Source organism: Schistocerca cancellata, chromosome 2 (genome assembly GCF_023864275.1).
Source record: "Schistocerca cancellata isolate TAMUIC-IGC-003103 chromosome 2, iqSchCanc2.1, whole genome shotgun sequence".
Taxonomy (NCBI): domain Eukaryota; kingdom Metazoa; phylum Arthropoda; class Insecta; order Orthoptera; family Acrididae; genus Schistocerca; species Schistocerca cancellata.
The window spans coordinates 613,962,588-613,984,769 of record NC_064627.1 but is presented as its reverse complement, the minus strand read 5'-3'; the positions used below and the strand labels follow the sequence as shown (position 1 = coordinate 613,984,769).

At 44.1% G+C, this 22,182-nt stretch overlaps 1 protein-coding gene across 5 annotated transcripts in view; it reads left to right on the top strand.

Annotated features, from left to right (window-relative positions):
* Nucleotides 1-22,182, top strand: part of LOC126162273 (uncharacterized) — a 321,006-nt gene that overhangs the window by 117,971 nt on the left and 180,853 nt on the right. The window contains exon 1 of one of the 5 annotated variants that reach the window (XR_007535047.1): nucleotides 3,703-3,740. The exons of the other annotated variants lie outside the window; for them this stretch is intronic. The gene's annotated coding sequence lies outside the window, so the exon portion shown is untranslated. Of the gene's footprint in view, nucleotides 1-3,702; nucleotides 3,741-22,182 lie in introns of those variants that run through there. 5 annotated transcript variants of the gene reach the window in all.

The window sequence follows — 22,182 nt, the reverse complement described above, 5'->3', positions numbered from 1 at the left end:
TGAGATGTGAAGCATCGGCTCTCTCTCTGTAAGTCGTTCCATGTGTGACTTTTCCTCTACCAGAAGGTTAGAGGACACGGTAGTAATTCGAAATAATTTAAACACTTTCTCTTTTGACCAGCTGGGTATTTGATCTTTAAAATATTTCCTTACAAAATTTACTCCACCAGATTGAAGGTTTTCCCATTTTCCAAATCACAGCGCTGTTTACTGTTATATTATTTCTTATTAAGGTGCACGACCGAAGAAGCTTTCGGTAACGGTCCATACTTTAAATAGGATGTCTTTCCTAAGAGTCGTTACGTGCTCTTTCTCCAGAGTTTCAACAGATATCTGCCATTTTGGTGTTGAATTGTGTACCTAGACTAAATCCTGTCAAATAATGCAAGCCTAGTCTGTCTACAGAATGTGTCGGTTTCTTAACCGTTACACAGAATATGATCTTTTAAGGAGGGGAATTTTACGTGCCCGTACCATATAGCACTCTCAAATTTTATCCAGTGCAATATACAGGGTGAGTCACCTAACGTTACAGCTGGATATATTTTGTGAACCACATCAAATACTGACGAACCGATTCCACAGAGCGAACGTGAGGAGAGGGGCTAGTGTAATTGTTTAATACAAACCATACAAAAATGCACGGAAGTATGTTTTTTAACACAAACGTATTTTTTTTTAAATGGAGCCACGTTAGTTTTGTTAGCACATCTGAACATATAAACAAATACGTAATCAGTGCCATTTGTTGCATTGTAAAAAGTTAATTACATCCGGAGATATTGTAACCTAAAGTTGACGCTTGAAACCTCCGACGTTCAGTTGCGTGTTGTAACAAACACGGGCCACGGTCGGCGAGCAGCACCAGCAGGGAAATGTTTACGATGACGACCGTGTTTATGAGTGTGGCTGTAGTGCACTGTTGTGGTTTGGTCTAGCTGTCGCAGTGTACGCATGTAGCGCTTGCTGCTATTGTTATTCTGCATTCGTCTCCGCACGCAGACCAACTGTAGTACACCGTGTCACCAGACGTCTGTGATAGTGTAGTGTTGTAGGAACTGTGGCCATGGTGTATTCGAACTCTGAAAAGGCGGAGACGATACTCATCAGTGGCGAAATGCAGCTGAAGCCTGCAGGGTGTATGCAGAACGGTACCCGGACAGAGAGCATCCAACGTGTCGCACATTGCAAAACATCTACCGCCAACTGTATGCAACAGGTATGGTCGTAGGACGTAAACGGGTCCGTAACAGGACCGTCACAGGAGAAGCGGTTGGAGTTGGTGTGTTGGCTGCTGTTGCCATGAACCCACACATGAGTACAAGGGACATTTCGAGAGCCGGTGGACTGAGTCAAAGTAGTGTCATGCGCATACTGCATCGTCACCGCTTTCACCCTTTCATGTGTCGCTACATAAGCAATTACATGGTGATGACTTTAATCATCGAGTGAAATTCTGTCAATGGGCATTAACAGAGAATGCGTTGCAGTTCTACCTGTTTACCGATGAAGCGGGTTTCACGAGCCACGGGACAGTGAATCTATGGTACATGCATTACTGGTCCGTGGACAAACCTCGCTGGCCCAGACAGGTAGAGCGACAGCGACCGTGGACTGTAAATGTATGGTGCGGAATGATTGGCGACCACCTCATTGGTCCTCACTTCACTGCAGAGGCCCAAACAGCGGCAACATACATCGCGTTTCTACAGAATGATCTGCCAACGTTGCTCGAAAATGTCTCACTGGAAACGCGTCGACGTATGTGGTATCAGCATGATGGTGCACCTGCACATTTCCCAATCAACACTAGGCTGACCCTTGACAGGATGTTCGACGGGCGCTTCATAGGACGTGGAGGACGCATAAATTGGCCAGCCCGTTCTCCTGATCTTACACCTCTGGACTTCTTTCTGTGGGGTACGTTAAAGGAGAATGTGAACCGTGATGTGCCTGCAACCCCAGAGGATTTGAGACAACGTATTGTGGCAGCCTGCGGCGACATTACACCAGATGTACTGAGGAGTGTACAACATTCATTACACCAGAGATTGCAATTGTGTGCAGCAAATGATGGCCACCACATTGAACATCTATTGGCCTGACATGTCGGGACACACTCTATTCCACTCCGTAATTGAAATCGGAAACCACGTGTGTACGTGTATCTCACCCCTAGTGGTAATGTACATGTGCGTTAGTGGAAAAGACCAATAAAAAGGTGTTAGCATGTGGACGTAATGTGCTGTTCCAGTCTCTTCTGTACCTAAGGTCCATCACCGTTCCCTTTGGATCCCTACGTAATTCGGTGCTCTCCGATACACACGATCGAACAGCGGGGGAGAGGTACTCAAGCGTCAAATTTAGGTTACAATATCTCCGGATGTAATTAACATTTTACAATGCAACAAACGGCACTCATTACGTATTTGTTTATGTGTTCAGATGTGCTAACAAAACTAACGGGGTTCCATTTAAAAAAAAACGTAGGTTTGTGTTAAAAATCATACTTACATGCATTTTTTTATGGTTTGTATTAACCAATTACACTAGCCCCTCTCCTCACGTTCGTCTGTGGAATCTATTCGTCAGGATTTGATGTGGTTTACGAAATATATCCAGCGGTAATGTTAGGTGACTCACCTTGTATATGGATAACTTGGTATAATAGTCTGTAACTAAAGAATTAACCATATATTTCAAATAGACTTAATATATTATACGGGACTGAAACAAAAAAAAATTTACAATATCGAGGAAACTGCTGAGGTAGTCTCTAGAGTACACTCCCTCATGTGATTTTAAGATTGGTAACTAGACTCTAGTATGTAGGCTCATAAATTCCTAGGTATAAAATGCTCCAGGCACAAGAGTTTCCTCTTCAAAATGGAAAGCTCTTTAGACTGGACGGTGAATGGTATAAACGATCACTGACTTCTGTTCACCTCCTTTCATTAGGATTCGAGCCGTAGTACATTAAAAGATAGGCTTTATTCAGAGAAAAAAATATTACTTTCGCGCCTGTGCCTAAATTGAGTTGTACTACTGTTAAAATGTATTACCAGTAATTTCTAGAAAGTCGCTTTAGTAGAAATTTGTCTTCTCATTGAGGATTCGGCAAGTACCACCCCTAAGACGTGTGTGAAAATATCAACTCAATTGTGTTGCTGAGCCGTGGCAGTTAATTTCCCTGCGCACCTGTCTAGTGTGACACGCCGGCCTGAGTGCCGTGCGGTTCTGAGCTCTACAGTCTGTAACCAAGCGACCGCTACGGTCGCAGGTTCGAATCCTGCCTCGGGCATGGATGTGTGTGATGTCCTTAGGTTAGTTAGGTTTATTTAGTTCTGAGTTCTAGGCGACAGATGACCTCAGAAGTTAAGTCGCATAGTGCTCAGGGCCATTTGAATCACTACAGTGACATACAACGCAAAAAAAGGAAGGGAAATAAGAAGCAAACTAAATGACCCAGAATAGTAAAAAATTTTATAGAATGCTGTAGTTGTAATGTTGATTATAATTAGACACCGCGAACAATAACACATTCTTTCAAGTAGAAGGAAAGTCAATTTGCTGCTATTTTCTGCAACCACAGTTCACGGAACGTGAAGTGCGAAGGGAACTTAACGATAACATTCGATGATGCCATCGGATGTATAAACATATATAAATGAAAATACAACGCAGAGAGCAGTAGTAGTTTTTGTCGAGTACAGTGAAGGCTGCTCTGTTGCTTGTTGCTGGTAAGTATTGGTATAATTTATAAAGTTTCATTGACGACAAACTGTTTTTTCTTACCTCCATTTTACATAATTTCTCATGTATTAATTCGCGTGAAAAGCTATTTCTGCAGTCGATGAAGTACAGTTAACTGCCGCAATTGGCGCCGTAAAGTAGCGAATGGAGAACACCTTAGGTGGTCGGGCGTGGTCTAGGAAGATTTTTTCATTTCCTTTGCTCGCAAACAATGACAATTCATAGATAGTTGACGAAAGGTGTTCGGGTTGCCTATATGAAAAGTTTAAATGGTTTGAGAGTAAGACCCAAGCAATTACAAATGTACAGTTTAAATTATGAGTAACTGAAAACCTCAGCTGCTGACAGGTGCTGTTGATATACCTCGATGTGGACAACAGAAAATGTGTGCCCCGACGGGAACTCGAACCTGGGATCTCCTGCTTACATGGCAGACGCTCTATCCATCTCTTTTTTTTAACACTTATTTTTATAGTAATAAGAGTGTTCAGTTATGAGTAGGTGGAGACAAGGCGGGCAGGGGTCGGAACTCGAGGCCTGGCCGGGATGTCTCCCCCCTCCAGGCCCTGAATCACTCCCTCCAAGTAGCTTTTCGATTTATTTTAATTTAATTTTATTATTGTTATTTTTTTTAGCAGGAACAGGGTAATTGAACAAAGATCTTTATTGGTACAAAAATAAATGCAACAGAAATGCCATCCTTCCGGCGAAAATAACACAAGACATTATACGCGTACAAGGTGAACAATTGATTTTTTTTTGTGAACAAGCTGTAGGAAAAAAAGAATAACAATACTGATGTAATCTAAGAGGTGTGAAGCAATATACAGTGGAGTGAGGGAAAAACCAGTGTGTTCTGGTATAGTGCATAAAAGAAAGGCGGCGCGTGTCCATGCGCCTACTCCACTGGTCAGGAGGGGGGGGGGGTGAGAGTGCTGTCGGCGTGTGGCACTATCCAACTGAGAGAGGGTGACATAAGGATCGCATGTAGGTAATTGGCGAAGAAGGCGCGGTAGCGCGGTCGGCGTTCGTCTTCACTGTGGTCGGTTTGTAAGTACTGCCAGAAATCAAGGCGTGATTTGTCGCCATCATTATACATTTAGGTGATCGTCCATATCTTAACCCATACCATCGCATGATTTTTGGTGGCGGGGAAATAAGTATTCTCAAGATGGATGGGTCAATCGAGTCCGGCTGAACGCGAAGGTAACAGGCAACAAACTGTCGTGCAAGTTTCCAGACGTCACTGGTGGCAGCACAAGTCAGTTGACGGACATCGTCATCCATGAGGTGGCAAATGAAACAAAGTGGGGAGTCCGTTAGTCCGATGGCGTGAAGACTTTGATATGTGGCAAATTTTTCATTTGCGACTTGGTACCCCATGAACCATGGACCTTGCCGTTGGTGGGGAGGCTTGCGTGCCTCAGCGATACAGATGGCCGTACCGTAGGTGCAACCACAACGGAGGAGTATCTGTTGAGAAGCCAGACAAACATGTGGTTCCTGAAGAGGGGCAGCAGCCTTTTCAGTAGTTGCAGGGGCAACAGTCTGGATGATTGACTGATCTGGCCTTGTAACATTAACCAAAACGGCCTTGCTGTGCTGGTACTGCGAACGGCTGAAAGCAAGGGGAAACTACAGCCGTAATATTTCCCGAGGACATGCAGCTCTACTGTATGATTAAATGATGATGGCGTCCTCTTGGGTAAAATATTCCGGAGGTAAAATAGTCCCCCATTCGGATCTCCGGGCGGGGACTACTCAGGAGGACGTCGTTATCAGGAAAAAGAAAACTGGCGTTCTACGGATCGGAGCGTGGAATGTCAGATCCCTTAATCGGGCAGTTAGGTTAGAAAATTTAAAAAGGGAAATGGATAGGTTAAAGTTAGATATAGTGGGAATTAGTGAAGTTCGGTGGCAGGAGGAACAAGACTTTTGGTCAGGTGATTACAGTGTTATAAATACAAAATCAAATAGGGGTAATGCCGGAGTAGGTTTAATAATGAATAAAAAAATAGGAGTGCGGGTTAGCTACTACAAACAGCATAGTGAACGCATAATTGTGGCCAAGATAGACACAAAGCCCATGCCTACTACAGTAGTACAAGTTTATATGCCAACAACCTCTGCAGAGGATGAAGAAATAGATGAAATGTATGACGAGATAAAAGAAATTATTCAGGTAGTGAAGGGAGACGAAAATTTAATAGTCATGGGTGACTGGAATTCGTCAGTAGGAAAAGGGAGAGAAGGAAACATAGTAGGTGAATATGGATTGGGGGGAAGGAATGAAAGAGGAAGCCGCCTTGTAGAATTTTGCACAGAGCATAATTTAATCATAGCCAACACATGGTTCAAGAATCATAAAAGAAGGCTGTATACCTGGAAGAATCCTGGAGATACTAAGGGGTATCAGATAGATTATATAATGGTAAGACAGAGATTTAGGAACCAGGTTTTAAATTGTAAGACATTTCCTGGGGCAGATGTGGATTCTGACCACAAGCTATTGGTTATGAACTGCAGACTGAAACTGAAGAAACTGCAAAAAGGTGGGAATTTAAAGAGATGGGACCTGGATAAACTGAAAGAACCAGAGGTTGTAGAGAGTTTCAGGGAGAGCATAAGGGAACAATTGACAGGAATGGTGGAAAAAAACCAGTAGAAGAAGAATGGGTAGCTCTGAGGGATGAAGTAGTGAAGGCAGCAGAGGATCAAGTAGGTAAAAAGACGAGGGCTAATAGAAATCCTTGGATAACAGAAGAAATATTGAATTTAATTGGTGAAAGGAGAAAATATAAAAATGCAGTAAATGAAGCAGGCAAAAAGGAATACAAACGTCTCAAAAATGATATCGACAGGAAGTGCAAAATGGCTAAGCAGGGATGGCTAGAGGACAAATGTAATGATGTAGAGGCTTGTCTCACTAGGGGTAAGATAGATACTGCCTACAGGAAAATTAAAGAGACCTTTGGAGAAAAGAGAACCACTTTATGAATATCAAGAGCTCAGATGGCAACCAAGTTCTAAGCAAAGAAGGGAAGGCAGAAAGGTGGAAGGAGTATATAGAGGGTTTATACAAGGGCGATGTACTTGAGGACAATATTATGGAAATGGAAGAGGATGTAGATGAAGACGAAATGGGAGATAAGATACTGCGTGAAGAGTTTGACAGAGCACTGAAAGACCTGAGTTGAAACAAGGCCCCGGGAGTAGACAACATTCCATTTGAACTACTGATGGCCTCGGGAGAGCCAGTTATGACAAAACTCTACCATCTGGTGAGCACGATGTATGAGACAGGCGAAATACCCTCAGACTTCAAGAAGAATATAATAATTCCAATCCCAAAGAAAGCAGGTGTTGACAGATGTGAAAATTATCGAACAATCAGTTTAATAAGTCACAGCTGCAAAATACTAACGCGAATTCTTTACAGACGAATAGAAAAACTGGTAGAAGCCGACCTCGGGGAAGATCAGTTTGGATTCCGTAGAAATGTTGGAACACGTGAGGCAATACTGACCTTACGACTTATCTTAGAAGAAAGATTAAGAAAAGGCAAACCTACATTTCTAGAATTTGTAGACTTAGAGAAAGCTTTTGACAATGTTAACTGGAATACTCTCTTTCAAATTCTGAAGGTGGCAGGGGTAAAATACAGGGAGCGAACGGCTATTTACAGTTTGTACAGAAACCAGATGGCAGTTATAAGAGTCGAGGGGCATGAAAGGGAAGCAGTGGTTGGGAAAGGAGTAAGACAGGGTTGTAGCCTCTCCCCGATGCTATTCAATCGGTATATTGAGCAAGCGATAAACGAAACAAAAGAAAAGTTTGGAGTAGGTATTAAAATACATGGAGAAGAAATAAAAACTTTGAGGTTCGGCGATGATATTGTAATTCTGTCAGAGACAGCAAGGGACTTGAAAGAGCAGTTGAACGGAATGGACAGTGTCTTGAAAGGAGGGTATAAGATGAACATCAACAAAAGGAAAACGAGGATAATGGAATGTAGTCGAATTAAGTCTGGTGATGCTGACAGAATTGGATTAGGAAACGAGACACGTGAAGTAGTAAAGGAGTTTTGCTATTTGGGGAGCAAAATAACTGATGACGGTCGAAGTAGAGAGGATATAAAATGTAGACTGGCAATGGCAAGGAAAGCGTTTCTCAAGAAGAGGAATTTGTTAACATCGAGTATAGATTTAAGTGTCAGGAAGTCGTTTCTGAAAGTATTTGTATGGAGTGTAGCCATGTATGGAAGTGAAACATGGACGATAACTAGTTTGGACAAGAAGAGAATAGAAGCTTTCGAAATGTGGTGCTACAGAAGAATGCTGAAGATAAGGTGGGTAGATCACGTAACTAATGAGGAGGTATTGAATAGGATTGGGGAGAAGAGAAGTTTGTGGCACAACTTGACTAAAAGAAGGGATCGGTTGGTTTGAGGCATCAAGGGATCACAAATTTAGCATTGGAGGGCAGTGTGGAGGGTAAAAATCGTAGAGGGAGACCAAGAGATGAATACACTGAGCAGATTCAGAAGGATGTAGGTTGCAGTAGATACTGGGAGATGAAGAAGCTTGCACAGGATAGAGTAGCATGGAGAGCTGCATCAAACCAGTCTCAGGACTGAAGACCACAACAACAACCATTTTGCCCGGACGTTGGAGGGAAGAAAAGGCTGGGGGATATGACGCCAAACCGTGGTGGGGAACTATACCGGCGGAGGATGAAGAGGGGTGAGGCAACGGCGAGCCGTGCCGTACGCCACCTGACAGCGTTGTCAGCGGCGTAACGATGCTTCCGTCTGGGGTAACTCTGTCCCCAGCGTGTGGTCCGGGTCCTCATCGACGCCCTCACTCCGCACCATTGAAGGCGCTGTCGTTGTGTTGGTTGTACGTTCCACTTCAGTCGTAGGGGAGGAGGACGTCTCGGTTGCAGTCGCAAAAGTGGAGTCCTCTGGTTCAGGAGCACCTGGGCGAGCCAGTAGAGTAGGCATCGACACAGCCACAGTCGGCGTCATGTTGTCGTCATTCGTATCGTCGTGCACGTTCTCTGAGGCCTCGTCGGGTCGGACGGCCCCTGGAGCTTAAGGGGGAGGTGATCCCTCTCGTTCCGAGACCGTACGGCGCCTCCTCTTGCGCCTCTTAGGTGAACGTTGTTTGCGGGTTCGGCCCTCCGTGTCGGAAGACAGAAGGGAGTCACGTCACTCTGAGAGGAAGGCCGTCGCGGGAACGTCAAATAAAGGGGCGTCCGTATGATCGGGCGGGTGAGGGTCGGAAGTTATCGCTGTTGGTAGTGGCGCCGGAGTAGCGTCCGGCTTTGAGCGCGGCTTGTCAGCCCTGGTGGTATCCGTAGCATCTGGAAGGGTCACCGGTACATGATCCGACGGGCGGCGGCCGGTGGGAAGAGAAGAGAGCGCCGATGCGTAGCTGATCGGTAAAACCGTCGTCGGAGCCGGAGGTGCCACGGTAGCGGCTGGCAATTGGGTGATTCGTCGCTGAAGACACTCAGATCTGAGGTGGCCTTCTTTGTCGCACCCGGAACAGGTCTTGGGTTGGCCGTCGTATATGACAACCGCGCGGCACCCGCTAGTTTGCAGGTAAGATGGCACGTGGCGATGGAGAACAATGGTGATCTGTCATACACCGTTAAGAACGGGTTACGTTTGGAATTACGCCCAGCGTTCGTCAGTGTGGCCATGTACAGTGCCATAGGGACGGAAAGCCGCCGGGATTTCAAAAACTCCTATGGTGCGCATTCCTAAGCCGGCATGGTCGACAGTGACCGCTCCGACATTTCCGACAATGCCGTCGGCGTGGCAAAAGCGTAATCCATGGCTGGCGTCACGAAGGATTCTTTCACATACCGCATCACTGACGACTTTGACGTACACCGTACTGCTTAATATGGACAAATGGATGCCGAAGATGTCTGAAGCTGGGATCTTAGCAACGTCGCGTAGGAAGCGTTCTACTTCCAAGGCCTTTGATGGTGTGTAGCGGTTGCAGAAGTTGAATCGTAGTGTTGATGTCCTAAAACGGTTGGCCATGGTTCTAGTACATGGAAGCCACACATAGTGACGCCCGCTGAAATGTAAACAACAGTGAGCTCGCGAGCTCCGCAGGCGGAAACAAAAACACGTTCGCACTGCACGGCGGCGAAAGCCGGACTGACCTCTAAGGGTTGCTCATACCTGTACAGCCAAAGGTTGCAACGGACTGAGGCGGCCGCACTAACAAGTACGGCTGGTGAACATGACAGTGCAGAGAAAACGCCATCTACTAGCCACAGGTACAACTTAGCTACTTAACATTCAAATGTAGACAGGAGAAAATTATAATAAATATTGTTCCGTACATGATGGAAAAGGCAATGTTTGGTCTAACAGTCACAGATAAAGTAACATTTAGCCTACATCAGATCTTAGAAGTACAGTTTGAAGCATAAAAACGTCATTACAGAAAATACAGAAAGGGCTAAATGACGCAATCTGTAAAAAAAAAAACGATATAACATGAAATACAACCAATAAACCTTTTAATAAATGAAAAATTAGGAAACGACAGATGGAAAAAAACATTTCGGCGAAATGCACGAGGAGAGCCGAAATTAAATGTCAAGCAACGGCTTTATACCGTTGAAGAAATTTTTGTTACGCAACTGCAGCTGCTCATTGAGAATGAGGCTATCATTTGGAGAAATATGTTTAAAAATCCCTAATTTTTCAAGAATATTTAATCTACGCTCTTTCTTCTCGGTGTGCAAGAAGTTGATATCAGAAATGACTTTAGACACGTGATATGTAATCATGGTCTCATAAGACGAATTTTTGAGGCTAGTACAACTTTTATCTTAACAGGTGTTCATTACATCTTGTTTTTAAAGCACGTCCTGTTTGTCGTGTGTAGTGAGAAGAGCAGGTATCGCAGAAAATCTTATAGACGCCAAAACTTTCTAAGGGAGAACGTATCGATTATGAATTATATAATAATAACTTGTATAAATAAAAATTATATAAATATAAATATTAATAAATATAAATAAATATGAAATTAAATATAAATTGTGGTTTGTTGTTGTTGTGGTCTTCAGCCCAGAGAGTGGTTGGATACAGCTCTCCATACTACTCTATCCTGTGCAAGCTTCTTCTTCTATCAGTACCTACTGCAACCTAAATTCCTCTGAATCGGCTTAGTGTATTCATTTCTTGGTCTCCCTCCACGGTTTTTACCCTCCACGTTGCCCTGCAATACTAAATCGGTGATGCCTTGATGCCTCAGGAGATGTCCTACCAACCGATCCCTTATTCTAGTGAAGTTGTACCACAAATTTCTGTTGTCCCCATTAGTTATGTGACCTACCCATCTAATCTTCAGCATTCTTCTGTAGCACCACATTTCGAAAGCTTCTATTCTCTTCTTGTCTAAACAATTTATTGTCCGTGTTTCACCTCAGTACATGGCTACACTCCATACAAACACTTTTAGAAACGGCTTCCTGACACTTAAATCTATACACGATGTTAACAAATTTCTCTTCTTCCGAAACGCCTACCTTGCTGCTGCCAGTCTACATTTCGTATCTTCTCTTCTTCGACCATCATCAGTTATTTTGCTCCCCAAATAGCAAAAGTGTTTCACCACTTTAAGCGTCTCATTTCCTAATTTAGGACGTAGGGTAGGTATTCCCTCAAGTGTTCCAATATTTCTACGTAATCCAAACTGATCATCCCCGAGGTCGGCTACTACCAGTTATTTCATTCGTTTGTAAAGAATTCGCGTTAGTATTTTGCAGCTGTGACTTATTAAACTGATAGTTCGGTAATTTTCACATTTGTCAACACTTGCTTTCTTCCGGATTGGAATTATTATATTCTTCTTGAAGTCTGAGTGTATTTCTCCTGTCTCATACGTCTTGCTCAAAAGATGGTAGAGTTTTGTAAGAGCTGTCTCTCCCAAGGCTTTCAGGTTCTAATGGAATGTTGTCTATTCCCGGGGCCTTCTTTCGACTTAGGTCTTTCAGTGCTCTGCCTAACTCTTCACGCAGTATCATATCTCCCATTTCATCTTCATCTACATCCACTTTCATTTCCATAATATTGTCCTCAAGTACATCGCCATTGAATAGAACATCTATATACTCGTTCCACCTTCCTGCTTTCCCTTCTTTGATTAGAACTGGGTTTCCTTCTGAGATCTTGATATTCATACAAGTGGTGGTTCTATTTTCTCCAATGGTCTCTTTAAATTTCCTGTAGGCAGTATCTATCTTACGCCTAATGAGATCTGCCTCGACATCCTTACATTTGATCTCTAGCCATCGCTGCTTATCTATTTCGCACTTCCGGTCGATCTCATTTTTGAGATGTTTGTATCTCTTTTTGCCTGCTTCATTTACAACATTTTTATATTTTCTCCTTTCATCTACTAAAAATATATCTACTGTTACCCAAGAATTTCTACTAGCCCTCGTCGTTTCACCTACTTTATCCTCTGCTGCCTTCACTATTTCATCCCGCAAAGTTACCTATTTTTCTTCTGATATATCCCCCTAGTCCTGGCAATCGTTCCCTAATGCTCTCCCTGAAACTGTCTACAACCTCTGGTTCTTTCGGTTTATCCTGGTTCCATCTCCTGTAATTTCCACCTTTTTGCAGTATCTTCAGATTTATTCTGCAGTTCATAACCAATAGAATGTGGTCTGAGTCAACATCTGTCCCTGAAAATGTCTTACAGTTTAACACCTAGTTCAAAACTCTCGTCTTACCATTATATAATCTGTCTGAAACCTACGAGTATCTACAGGCCTCTTGCATGTATACAATGTTTTTTCATAATTCTTGAACCAAGCCTGTTAGCTCTGTGCAAAATTCTATCAGGCAGCTTCGTCTTTCATTTCTTACCCCCACTCCATAATCAGCTTCCTTTTTCTTCTCTTCCTTTTCCTACTATCGAATTCCAGTCACCCAAGACTATTAAATTTTCGTCTCCTTCACTATCTGAATAATTTGTTTTATATCATCATACATTTCATCAATCTCTTCGTGATCTGCGGAGCTAGTTGGCATACAAATTTGTACTACTGTGGTAGGCGTGGGCTTCGTGTCTATCTTAGCCACAATAATTCATTCACTATGGTTTTTGTAGTAGCTTACCCGCACTCCTATTTTTTATTCATTATTAAACCTACTCCTACATTACCCCTATTTGATTTTGTATTTATAACCCTGAATTCACCTGACCAGAAGTCTTGTACTACATGCCACCGAACTTCACTAATTCCCACTCTATCTAACCTTAATATATCCATTCCCCTTTCTAAATTTTCTAACCTAGCTCCTCGATTAAGTGATCTGACATTCCACGCTCCGATCCGTAGAACGCTAGTTTTCTTTCTCCTGATAAAGACGTCCTTCTGAGTAGTCCCCGCCCGGAGATCCGAATGGGGGAATATCTTACCTCCAGAATATATTACTCAAGAGGACGCCATCATCATTTAACCATACAGTGAAGCTGCATGCCCTCGGGAAATATTTCCCCTTGCTTTCAGCCGTTCGCTGTACCAGCACAGCAAGGCGGTTTTGGTTAGTGTTACAAGGCCAGATCAGTCAATCATCCAGACTGTTGCCCCTGCAACTACTGAAAAGGCTGTTGCCCCTCTTCAGGAGCCACACGTTTGTCTAGCCTCTCAACAGATACCCCTCCGTTGTGGTTGCACCTTCCGTATAGTGATCTGTATCTCTGAGGCACATAAGCCTCTCCGCTAACGGTAAGATCCACGGTTCATTGGGGCGAGGGGGATATAAATTATACAAATCTAAATTATATGATAATAACTTTAAAAGGAATTCATGATTTACTGCAATACCTGCTCTTCTTACTATATAGGACAATCAAGACATGCCTTTACAACCAGATGTAGAGAACATCTTTTTTGGAAAAAATGCATTAGCCACAAAAAATCGTCTTTTGCCAAACATTTTCTGCTTACAGGTCACGCGTCTAAAGCTATTTCCGATGTTAACATCTTGCACACCGAGATGAAAGGGCGTAGATTAGATCTTCACGAAGAATTAAAGAGTTTTGAACACATGTCTCGAAATGATGGCCTGATTCTCAATGAGCAGCTGCAGTTGCGTAACAGAAATTTCTTCAACGGTATGAAGCCGATACTTGACATTTGATTGCGCATCTCCTCGTGCAGTTCATCGAAATGTTTTTTTTCCATCTAAGTCATCTCCTAATTATTCATTTATTAAAAGGTTTATTGGCTGTATTTCATGTAACATCGTTTTCTACAGGTTGTGTCATTCAGCCCTTTCTGTATTTTCTATAATGACGTTTTTATGCTCGAAACTGTACATCTATGATCTGATGAAGACAAAATGTTACTTTACCTGTCACTGTCAAACGAAATGTTGCCTTTTACATTATGTACTGAACAATATTTATTATAAATTTGACCTGTCTACGTTTGAATGTTAAGTAGCTATGTTGTACCTGCGTCTACTAGATGGCACTGCAATGTCATGTTCACCTGCTGCTTTTATTAACGCGGGTGCCTCAGTCTGTAGCAACCTGTGGCTGTACAGGTATGAGCAGCCCTTAGAGGCTCGCCTTCACACATTCCTTTTAAATAATTTGTGAGTAAAGACTTTGTGGCCTGTTATTTCTTTTATACGTGACATGTAAGTACCGTCTCTGTCATATATGTTAGTCAGTACTTACACTTATTTATATAATTTTTCCTAATTGATTTATATTTAAGTTATACACTACTTTAAATGTGTAAATTCTGATGAAGATGCTCGTAGAAGTGATGAAACCTGGTTAATAAGACTAAAAAATTGTGGCCGAGGGCTTATTTGTTTCAATTTTAGTTTGTAAACTGTCACTGAGACAAGCAGCCATATTGAAAACTCTGGGTTCCTCCACTTTACTCCACTTTATCCTACTTAACGTTCTTTGCCGATTTCACTACCAAAACTACCCAAGAGTGTGAAAATTCGACCATCACTCACTTATTTTACTGATCTTATGCTCTCAGATTTTGACCTTTCAGACTCCTCGACGAGAAAGGGGCAGTAAAATTTCCCTCTGGACGGAAGAGCACTTCAAACCTGGTTTTTCATCGTCTTTAACCACGACCCTGTAGATTTCTACAGGCTTGGAACAGGTAAATTACCTGAGTATCATCCGATTGTTTTGTAAAATACGACAGAATATACCGTTTGTGATTAATTTTTTATGTTTATTTTTATGTCTAATAAAAGAAAGAACAACGTCATTAAAATGTCCACTGTACTGATTCACATGAAATTCAGATCACCACCAAATCCTTACGACGAAAGTCTGTTTCGATGAAACATAAAGTATCTGTAACAGCAGCGTACCTGCATCATCACAGATTAGTAAGATATTATTCATTCTGGAATTCGAAACGTTCTATGTTTACTTCCTGTTCTGTAATATGGAAATGTGGCATCTCATAAATGAAGTACATTAAATTTATTGACTGATTTTCGATCTGACTGCTGGTAGCTCGGCAGCGAAACGGTTAAAAACGTATCCTTCAGCGAGACTGAAACCTGGTACAAAAGCAGTCTCCACTTTACACGTGTCCACGTTAGCTTTTGTTATTACATTTTTATTTATTTACCTTGTTCTTCAAGCATAAAAATTTGAGGCTCAATTGTAATACAAATTGTTTCTTTTAGTAATAATACACTGTAAACAAACTAAATAACATATATCACATCATCATAAAGTATTTTTTTAATCATACTTAACTTCGTCTGTCCTTATAAAGCACAGGTGAACTTGAAAGTATAAGAACAAATAAGAGAATAAGAACTGCTACAGTTATATTGCTTAAACAACCTCGTGAAATTTACATCTGAATAATCGAATGAGATTAGGTATCTCCCCCACCCCCCACCCCAAGTGAGAACGGTTGGTTGGTTGGTTTAAAAGAGGGGACAAGGGACCAAACTGCTAGGTCATTGGTCCCTTGTTCCGAATAAAACAATGCCACAAGGGTGAGAATGAAACAAGCGAGACTGACAACACAAAACGGAGACAAAAGAAAACCACAAAAACGACGGAAGGTCAACAAACACTTAAATAGACAGAAGGGGAGAAGGAAACCACAAAAACGCAAAAGACAAGTAGAAGAGATTAAAACAACAAAACAGATTAGCATGGCTGGCTGGCCATGAGAATAAAAAGGAGAAGCCAGTCACTCTGTAACACATTAAAGCCTCCACCCTAAAAGCACTACCGTGGAGGACACAGAGAGACAAAGGACATGCGCTAAAACTTAGATCAAATGATAAAACCTGCCTTCACGAATAAAACATAAAGCTAAATCAGCCGATGAAGCGTCGTCAGATAAAATTAGTGGCAACGAGTCTGGGAACAGAAGATTTCGTCGCAGGGCAGTCAAAGTTGGACAGTGGATCAGAATATCTGCCACTGTCAACTGGGCGCCACAACGACAGTCAGGCGGATCTTCACGACGCAGGAGGTAGCCGTGGGTCGCCTAGGCGTGGCAAATGCGGAACCGGCAGGAAACCACAGAGTCCCTGCCAGAGGCTCGCATGGAGGACTGCCACAAATTCGTCGTCTCCTTAATGGCATGCAGTTTGTTGTGCGTACTTAGACTATGCCATTCCGTCTCCCAAAGACAAAATCATGGCGGAGTAAACACGAACGCAGATCAGTTATTGGAAGGCCCATATCCGTAAGCCGTGTGGCCTGTTTGGCCAACCTGTCAGCAAGTTCGTTGCCTGCGATTCCGACCAGTCTGGGGGTCCACACAAACACTACTGAACCACCGGACCGTTCCAGGGCATACATGGGCTTCTGGATATTCACTGCCAAAGGATGACGAGGGTAGCACTGCTCGATAGCTTTTAGGCTGCTCAAGGAGTCAGTACACCGAAGAACGACTCCCCAGGGCATGAACGGATGTGCTGCAGAGCACGGGATATAGCCTCCAGCTCTGAAGTGAAAACACTGCAGTCATCGGCCAAGGAATGCTATTTAATCTGTCCTCCATGGACATACGCAAAGCCGACGTGACCATCAGCCATCGACGTGTCGGTGTAAACCACTTCAAGGCCTCGGTACATGTCAAGAATCGAGAGGAAGTGACAGCAGAGAGCCGCAGGGTGAACTGAATCCTATGGGCCATGTGAAAGGTCCAGGTGAAGCCGCGGCGTGGGTGTACACAATGGAGGAGTACGATAATGGGCCTTGAGTGTAGGTGGCAAAGGCAAGGACTCCAGTGCAGATGGAATGGATAGGACTCGAACTGAAATTGTATGCTCTCACCTGGGCTGCCGATGCGGGTGATGAACCGCCGTGGGTGGGAAAAGGAGACTGTAATTCGGGTGCGCAGGAGAACTACGAACGTGTGCAACGTAACTGGAGTGCAGTTGTACACGCCTGACTTGCAACGGAGGGACTGCAGCCTCCACCAGGGTGCTGGTCACTGGCCTCGTCCTTATGACACCTGACGCTATTCGAACGTCACGGTGGTGCACAGGGCCGAGTAAACGCAACGCTGAGGGCGCCGCCGAACCATAAACCAGACTCCCATACTCAAGGCGGGATTGAACAAGGGCTCTGTGGAGCTGCAGCAGCCTAGGGCGATCTGCGCCCCCAGTTGTTGATGCTCAGGCAGCGCAGGGCATTGAGGAGCTGCGAGCACTTCCGCTTAAGCTGGCGAAGGTGAGGAAGCCAAGTCAACCGGGCGTCGAAAACCATTCCTACAAATCTGGTTCAGGATTAACAGTACAACGCCGAAAGAACAGAAGAGCATTACACACGACTTTGCAGCAGAAAACTGTAAGCCGTGAGCTAGACCCCATGAATCCGCCTTGTGGATGGCTCCTTGTAGGCGCCGCTCAGCAAAACCAAAACTGGTGGAGTAGTATGAAATGCAAAAGTCGTTTGTATACAGAGAGGGTGAGACGGACGGTCCTAAAGCTGTTGCTAGACCGTTCATGGCCACTAAAAATAGAGGAACACTCAATACAGAGTCCTGCTGGACCCCATTCTCTAGGATACAGGGAGGACTATGGGAGGCACCAACTTGGACGCGGAAAGTATGAAGCCACAGGAAATTTTGGATAGAAATCAGGAGTGGCCCTCAGAGACCCCACTCATATAATGTGGCAAGGATATAATGTCGCCAGGTGGTGTAATACACTTTTCACAAACCAAAAAAGACGGCAACAAGGTGTTGGCGCCTGGAAAAGGTTCCTCAGGTGGCAGACTCGCGTGACGCAAGATTACCAGTTGTAGAGCGCCCAGGCGGAAACCGCCCTGGCACGGAGCAAGTAGGCCACGTGACTCCAGGACCCAACCCAACCACAGAAGCACCATACATTCCAGCAGCTTACGAAGAACGTTGGTGTGGTTAATGGGCCGATAGCTATCCACATCAAACGGGTTTTTGCCCGGGTTTGAGCACTGGTATCATGGTGCTCGCCAGTGCGATGGAAGGACGCCATAGCACCAGATCTGGTTGAGAATCACGAGGAGATGTCGCTTGTAGTTAGACGAGAGATGTTTAATTATCTGACTATGGATGCGATCTTACCTAGAAGCTGTGTTGGGGTAACATGAAATGGCATAGAGGTGCTCCCACGCTGCAAACGGGGCGTTATAGAATTCATTGTGGCATGTAGTGAACGAGAGGACTTTCCCTTCCATCCGCCGTTTGAGAATGCGAAAGGTTGGGGGCGGTAATTCTCCGACGCAGAGCTGGTGTAAAGCTTAAGAGTTGCCACAGCTCAGCCAGGTTGCGGAAAAAAACCGCCGCAATTCGACTGGAGGATGATGTTATCGTGGGACTGGGAGGGCATGAAGCGCACAAGGAGGCTGGTTATGCCTCAGGATCACCTGCTGCCACCGATTGAGTATTTGTAGCCATTTCTATGGTGGGTAAGGCATCAGTGAGATCCAGGTCTGCAGGGGACTTTAAGATATCCACCACATCCTCAGATCTAGAATTGATAGGAAGTGTTGGTGTTGGGCCACCAGAGGTTCCTGTTTCTTAGCAGAATTCTTCTCAGTTTGCTTGCTCTCTCGCTTCGCTTTTGGGGCTTGCTGGGAAGATTTCTCTGAAGCAGCTTCAGGCATGGAGGAAGACCATGAAGCCCTTGGTCCAACAGCTTTTGGCTCCTTGATCCACTGGCGAGTGACCACTGTGGCATTCGTGAAGACCTTGGGAGAGAGGACACAAAAGGACCCCTTTCGCACTAGAGGAGCTGGAGGAGGCTTTTGCTTCTGCAGAAAGGGGGACGGGTCTGATGTCCCCTGCATTTGGGGTGACCTTGCTCCAGAAGTAGGTGCTTTGGGACCAGCGGAAGTTCCCCCTAACACCAGGGGGGTGGATGTATTCTGGTGGCCCAGAGGGCCCACTGTTCGTGGCACAGAGGGAGGAACCACTGGGGAGGCGATGGTGATGTAGCTGCAGCGTATGTCGACGTTAACCGAATGGGATGTAACCTTTCAAATTTAAATTTAGCTTCTGTGTAGGTCAACCAGCCCATGGTTTGTACTCCATGATTTTCTGCTGCTTTTGGATTACTGGGCAGTCTGGCCAGCAGAGGGAGTGGTACTCTCCCCAGTTGATGCAAGTCTAAGTAGTGCACATGAAGCAGTGGACGTCTGCAGTCTCGACATGTGGCACTGGAATTGCAGCAGGATGACATGTGCCTAAATTTCCAGCACTTAAAGCACTGCATAGGGGGAAGGATGTATGGTTTAACGTCACAATGGTAAACCATCACCTTGACCTCTTCAGGCAATGAATCACCATCAAAGGCCAACATGAAGGCACTGGTAGCAACCCTGTTGCCTTTGGTTCCTCTGTAAACGTGCCAAATGAAATGAACACCTCGCCGTTTTAAATTGGCGTGGAGCTCGTCTTCAGACTGCAAGAGGAGATCCCGATGGAAAATGATCCCCTGAACCAAGCTGTGGCTTTTATGTAGAGTGACGGAAACAGAAGTATCACCCAGCTTGTCACAAGCTCGGGATTGGGCTGGGGATGCTTTCTGAATCAAGACTGCACCGTTTCAAATCCTGGACAGCGCTATCATTTCTCCAATCTTATCCTCCAAATGTTCAATGAAAAACTGAGGCTTCGTAGGCTGAAAGGAATCCCCAGCAGTTCTGCTACAGACTAAAAACCGAGGTTAATATGGCTCTCTCTGTTCTGTAGGTCTACGTTCCTACCATGGTGTAGTGAGGGATGGTAACGATTTAGGGTCATACCTGTCAGCATTGTATTCGATCTTGCCTTTCTTAGAGGTTGCTGGTGCCCCTGCAGTCACCAGCAAGGGATGACTTAGTCCATTTCATTGCAGGTCATTTGCCTTGATGTCACCCACTCCGATCAAAGGCTCTCCCCACTGACGCCACCCAGCCACAGCAAAGACCAACTGACATGATGAACGTTGCTGGGAATCCTGATGCCCCCAGAAGACAGGCATCTACTCCTTGTTGTACATTGGCAGTTTAGAGCTCAGGCACCAGTAGTGCCATACCTGTGTTGTCAGGGGGCTACCACCAAATAGGCACTTGACGGCCGCACCACAACGGACTGGCTACTGTGCTGGGTATGGGCAGCAGAGAAATCCAGTATTGTCATGGGGGCGAAGAGTTTCAAATGGCTCTGAGCACTATGGAACTCAACTGCTGTGGTCATAAGTCCCGTAGAACTTAGAACTACTTAAACCTAACTTATACCTACTTAAACCTAACTAACCTAAGGACATCACACAGATCCATGCCCGAGGCAGGATTCGAACCTGCGATCGTAGCGGTCGTGCGGTTCCAGACTGTAGCGCCTTTATCCGCTCGGCCACTCCGGCCGGCGGGCGAAGAGAACAGGAGGCTATGGAAGAAGATGACATACCCCAGAAAGTGCCCTCGCCCGAATAGTTGTATCGCAAGAGGAGATGCAAGCTATGATAAGAGATCTATGAGATCGAATCTAAGGGCACTATGGATAACTCGTGCATCACATAAGGTGTCCTTCCACATATGGCCCACACTTCTGTAGAATTTTAAAAGTGGCAGCTCAAACCATAGAATGATACCTGAACTCATAGGGTCGAAAAGTGTGGGACTCCTTTTAGTCGCCTCTTACGACAGGCAGGAATACCTCGGGCCTATTCTAATACGCAGACCCGCAGGGGGAGAAGAAAGAACTGTCGAGTTATTCGTTATGATGATTTGTCGTTAGTACCGGTAAACAGAATGTCGTCTCTGCCGTGGATACTTCCTCATAAAGGTCAGAATATCATCAAACGGTTTAGTTTAGTTAATTTTTAATGTGAATACTTTTGTTTTCTTTTTGAAGTCATTGAAAATAAATTAACTCACTTATGGAAAAAATCTGTCCAAATGTCGTTCTCAGACAACCGATAAAAGGATACTAGTATATGAGGATCCCAAAGAAGCACAAGGAAAGTAAATAACAGCAGGATACGTGAAACCATACAGTGATAACGGAGTTTACTACTGCTTGCAAGGTCTGCACGCTGTGAAGTGATGTTGAATGTTCTTAATATTTCTTCCCTAGTTATATTGTTGGTTTGGTTGCCCTTTGGAGAAGTGCAGTGCAACTGAAAATGATAATGGTCTTAGCTCTGTATGGGCCACAAAATCTCTGTGCACAAGATTAAAGGCCTTTAAAAATTATTTTACTTTCTTTTTCTAAAGATATAATTTACTTCATCGTGAAAGAATTTATTACATATATAACTAAAACGCCATTTATGCTAAAAACCAAACCAAATAAAAATTTGTCGTGTTACGTGCATATGTGTACCTGTAGCGAGCAAGCTGTTAGACGTGAAGCATCGTCACTATATCTGAAAGCCGTTCCTTGTGTGGCTTCCGCTGTATGTTATTGATAGCGGACAGGGTTGTAATTCGAAAAAAAATTACACAATTACTCTTCTAGCCAGCTGGATATTTAATAATTGAAATACTTCCTTATTTCTTATCCACTTTTTATGTGCTACAGTCTTTTTCTGAATTACAAAATTTGCTCCGCCAGGTAAAGGTTTTCTTATTTTCCCACTCACAACACGGTCTTCTGTTAAATTATTACTTATTATGGCGCACGACCGACGCAGTATTCCATACGTTATACCGGATGTCTCTCCTAAGAGTCGTTACGTGCTCTTTCTCTAGAGTTATAGAAGATATCTGCAATTTCCGTCTTGAATAGTGTAGCTCGACTCAATCCTAACAAATGAAGCTCGTCTGATCTTTCATATGACGGCTAGTGTCTACAGTGGGCGTGGGGTTGTTACCCTTTACAAGCAGAATTATTTTTTGACGAATGATAGAACGATCCCAAATTTAGTCCAGTGCGATATATGTCTATGTTATACAC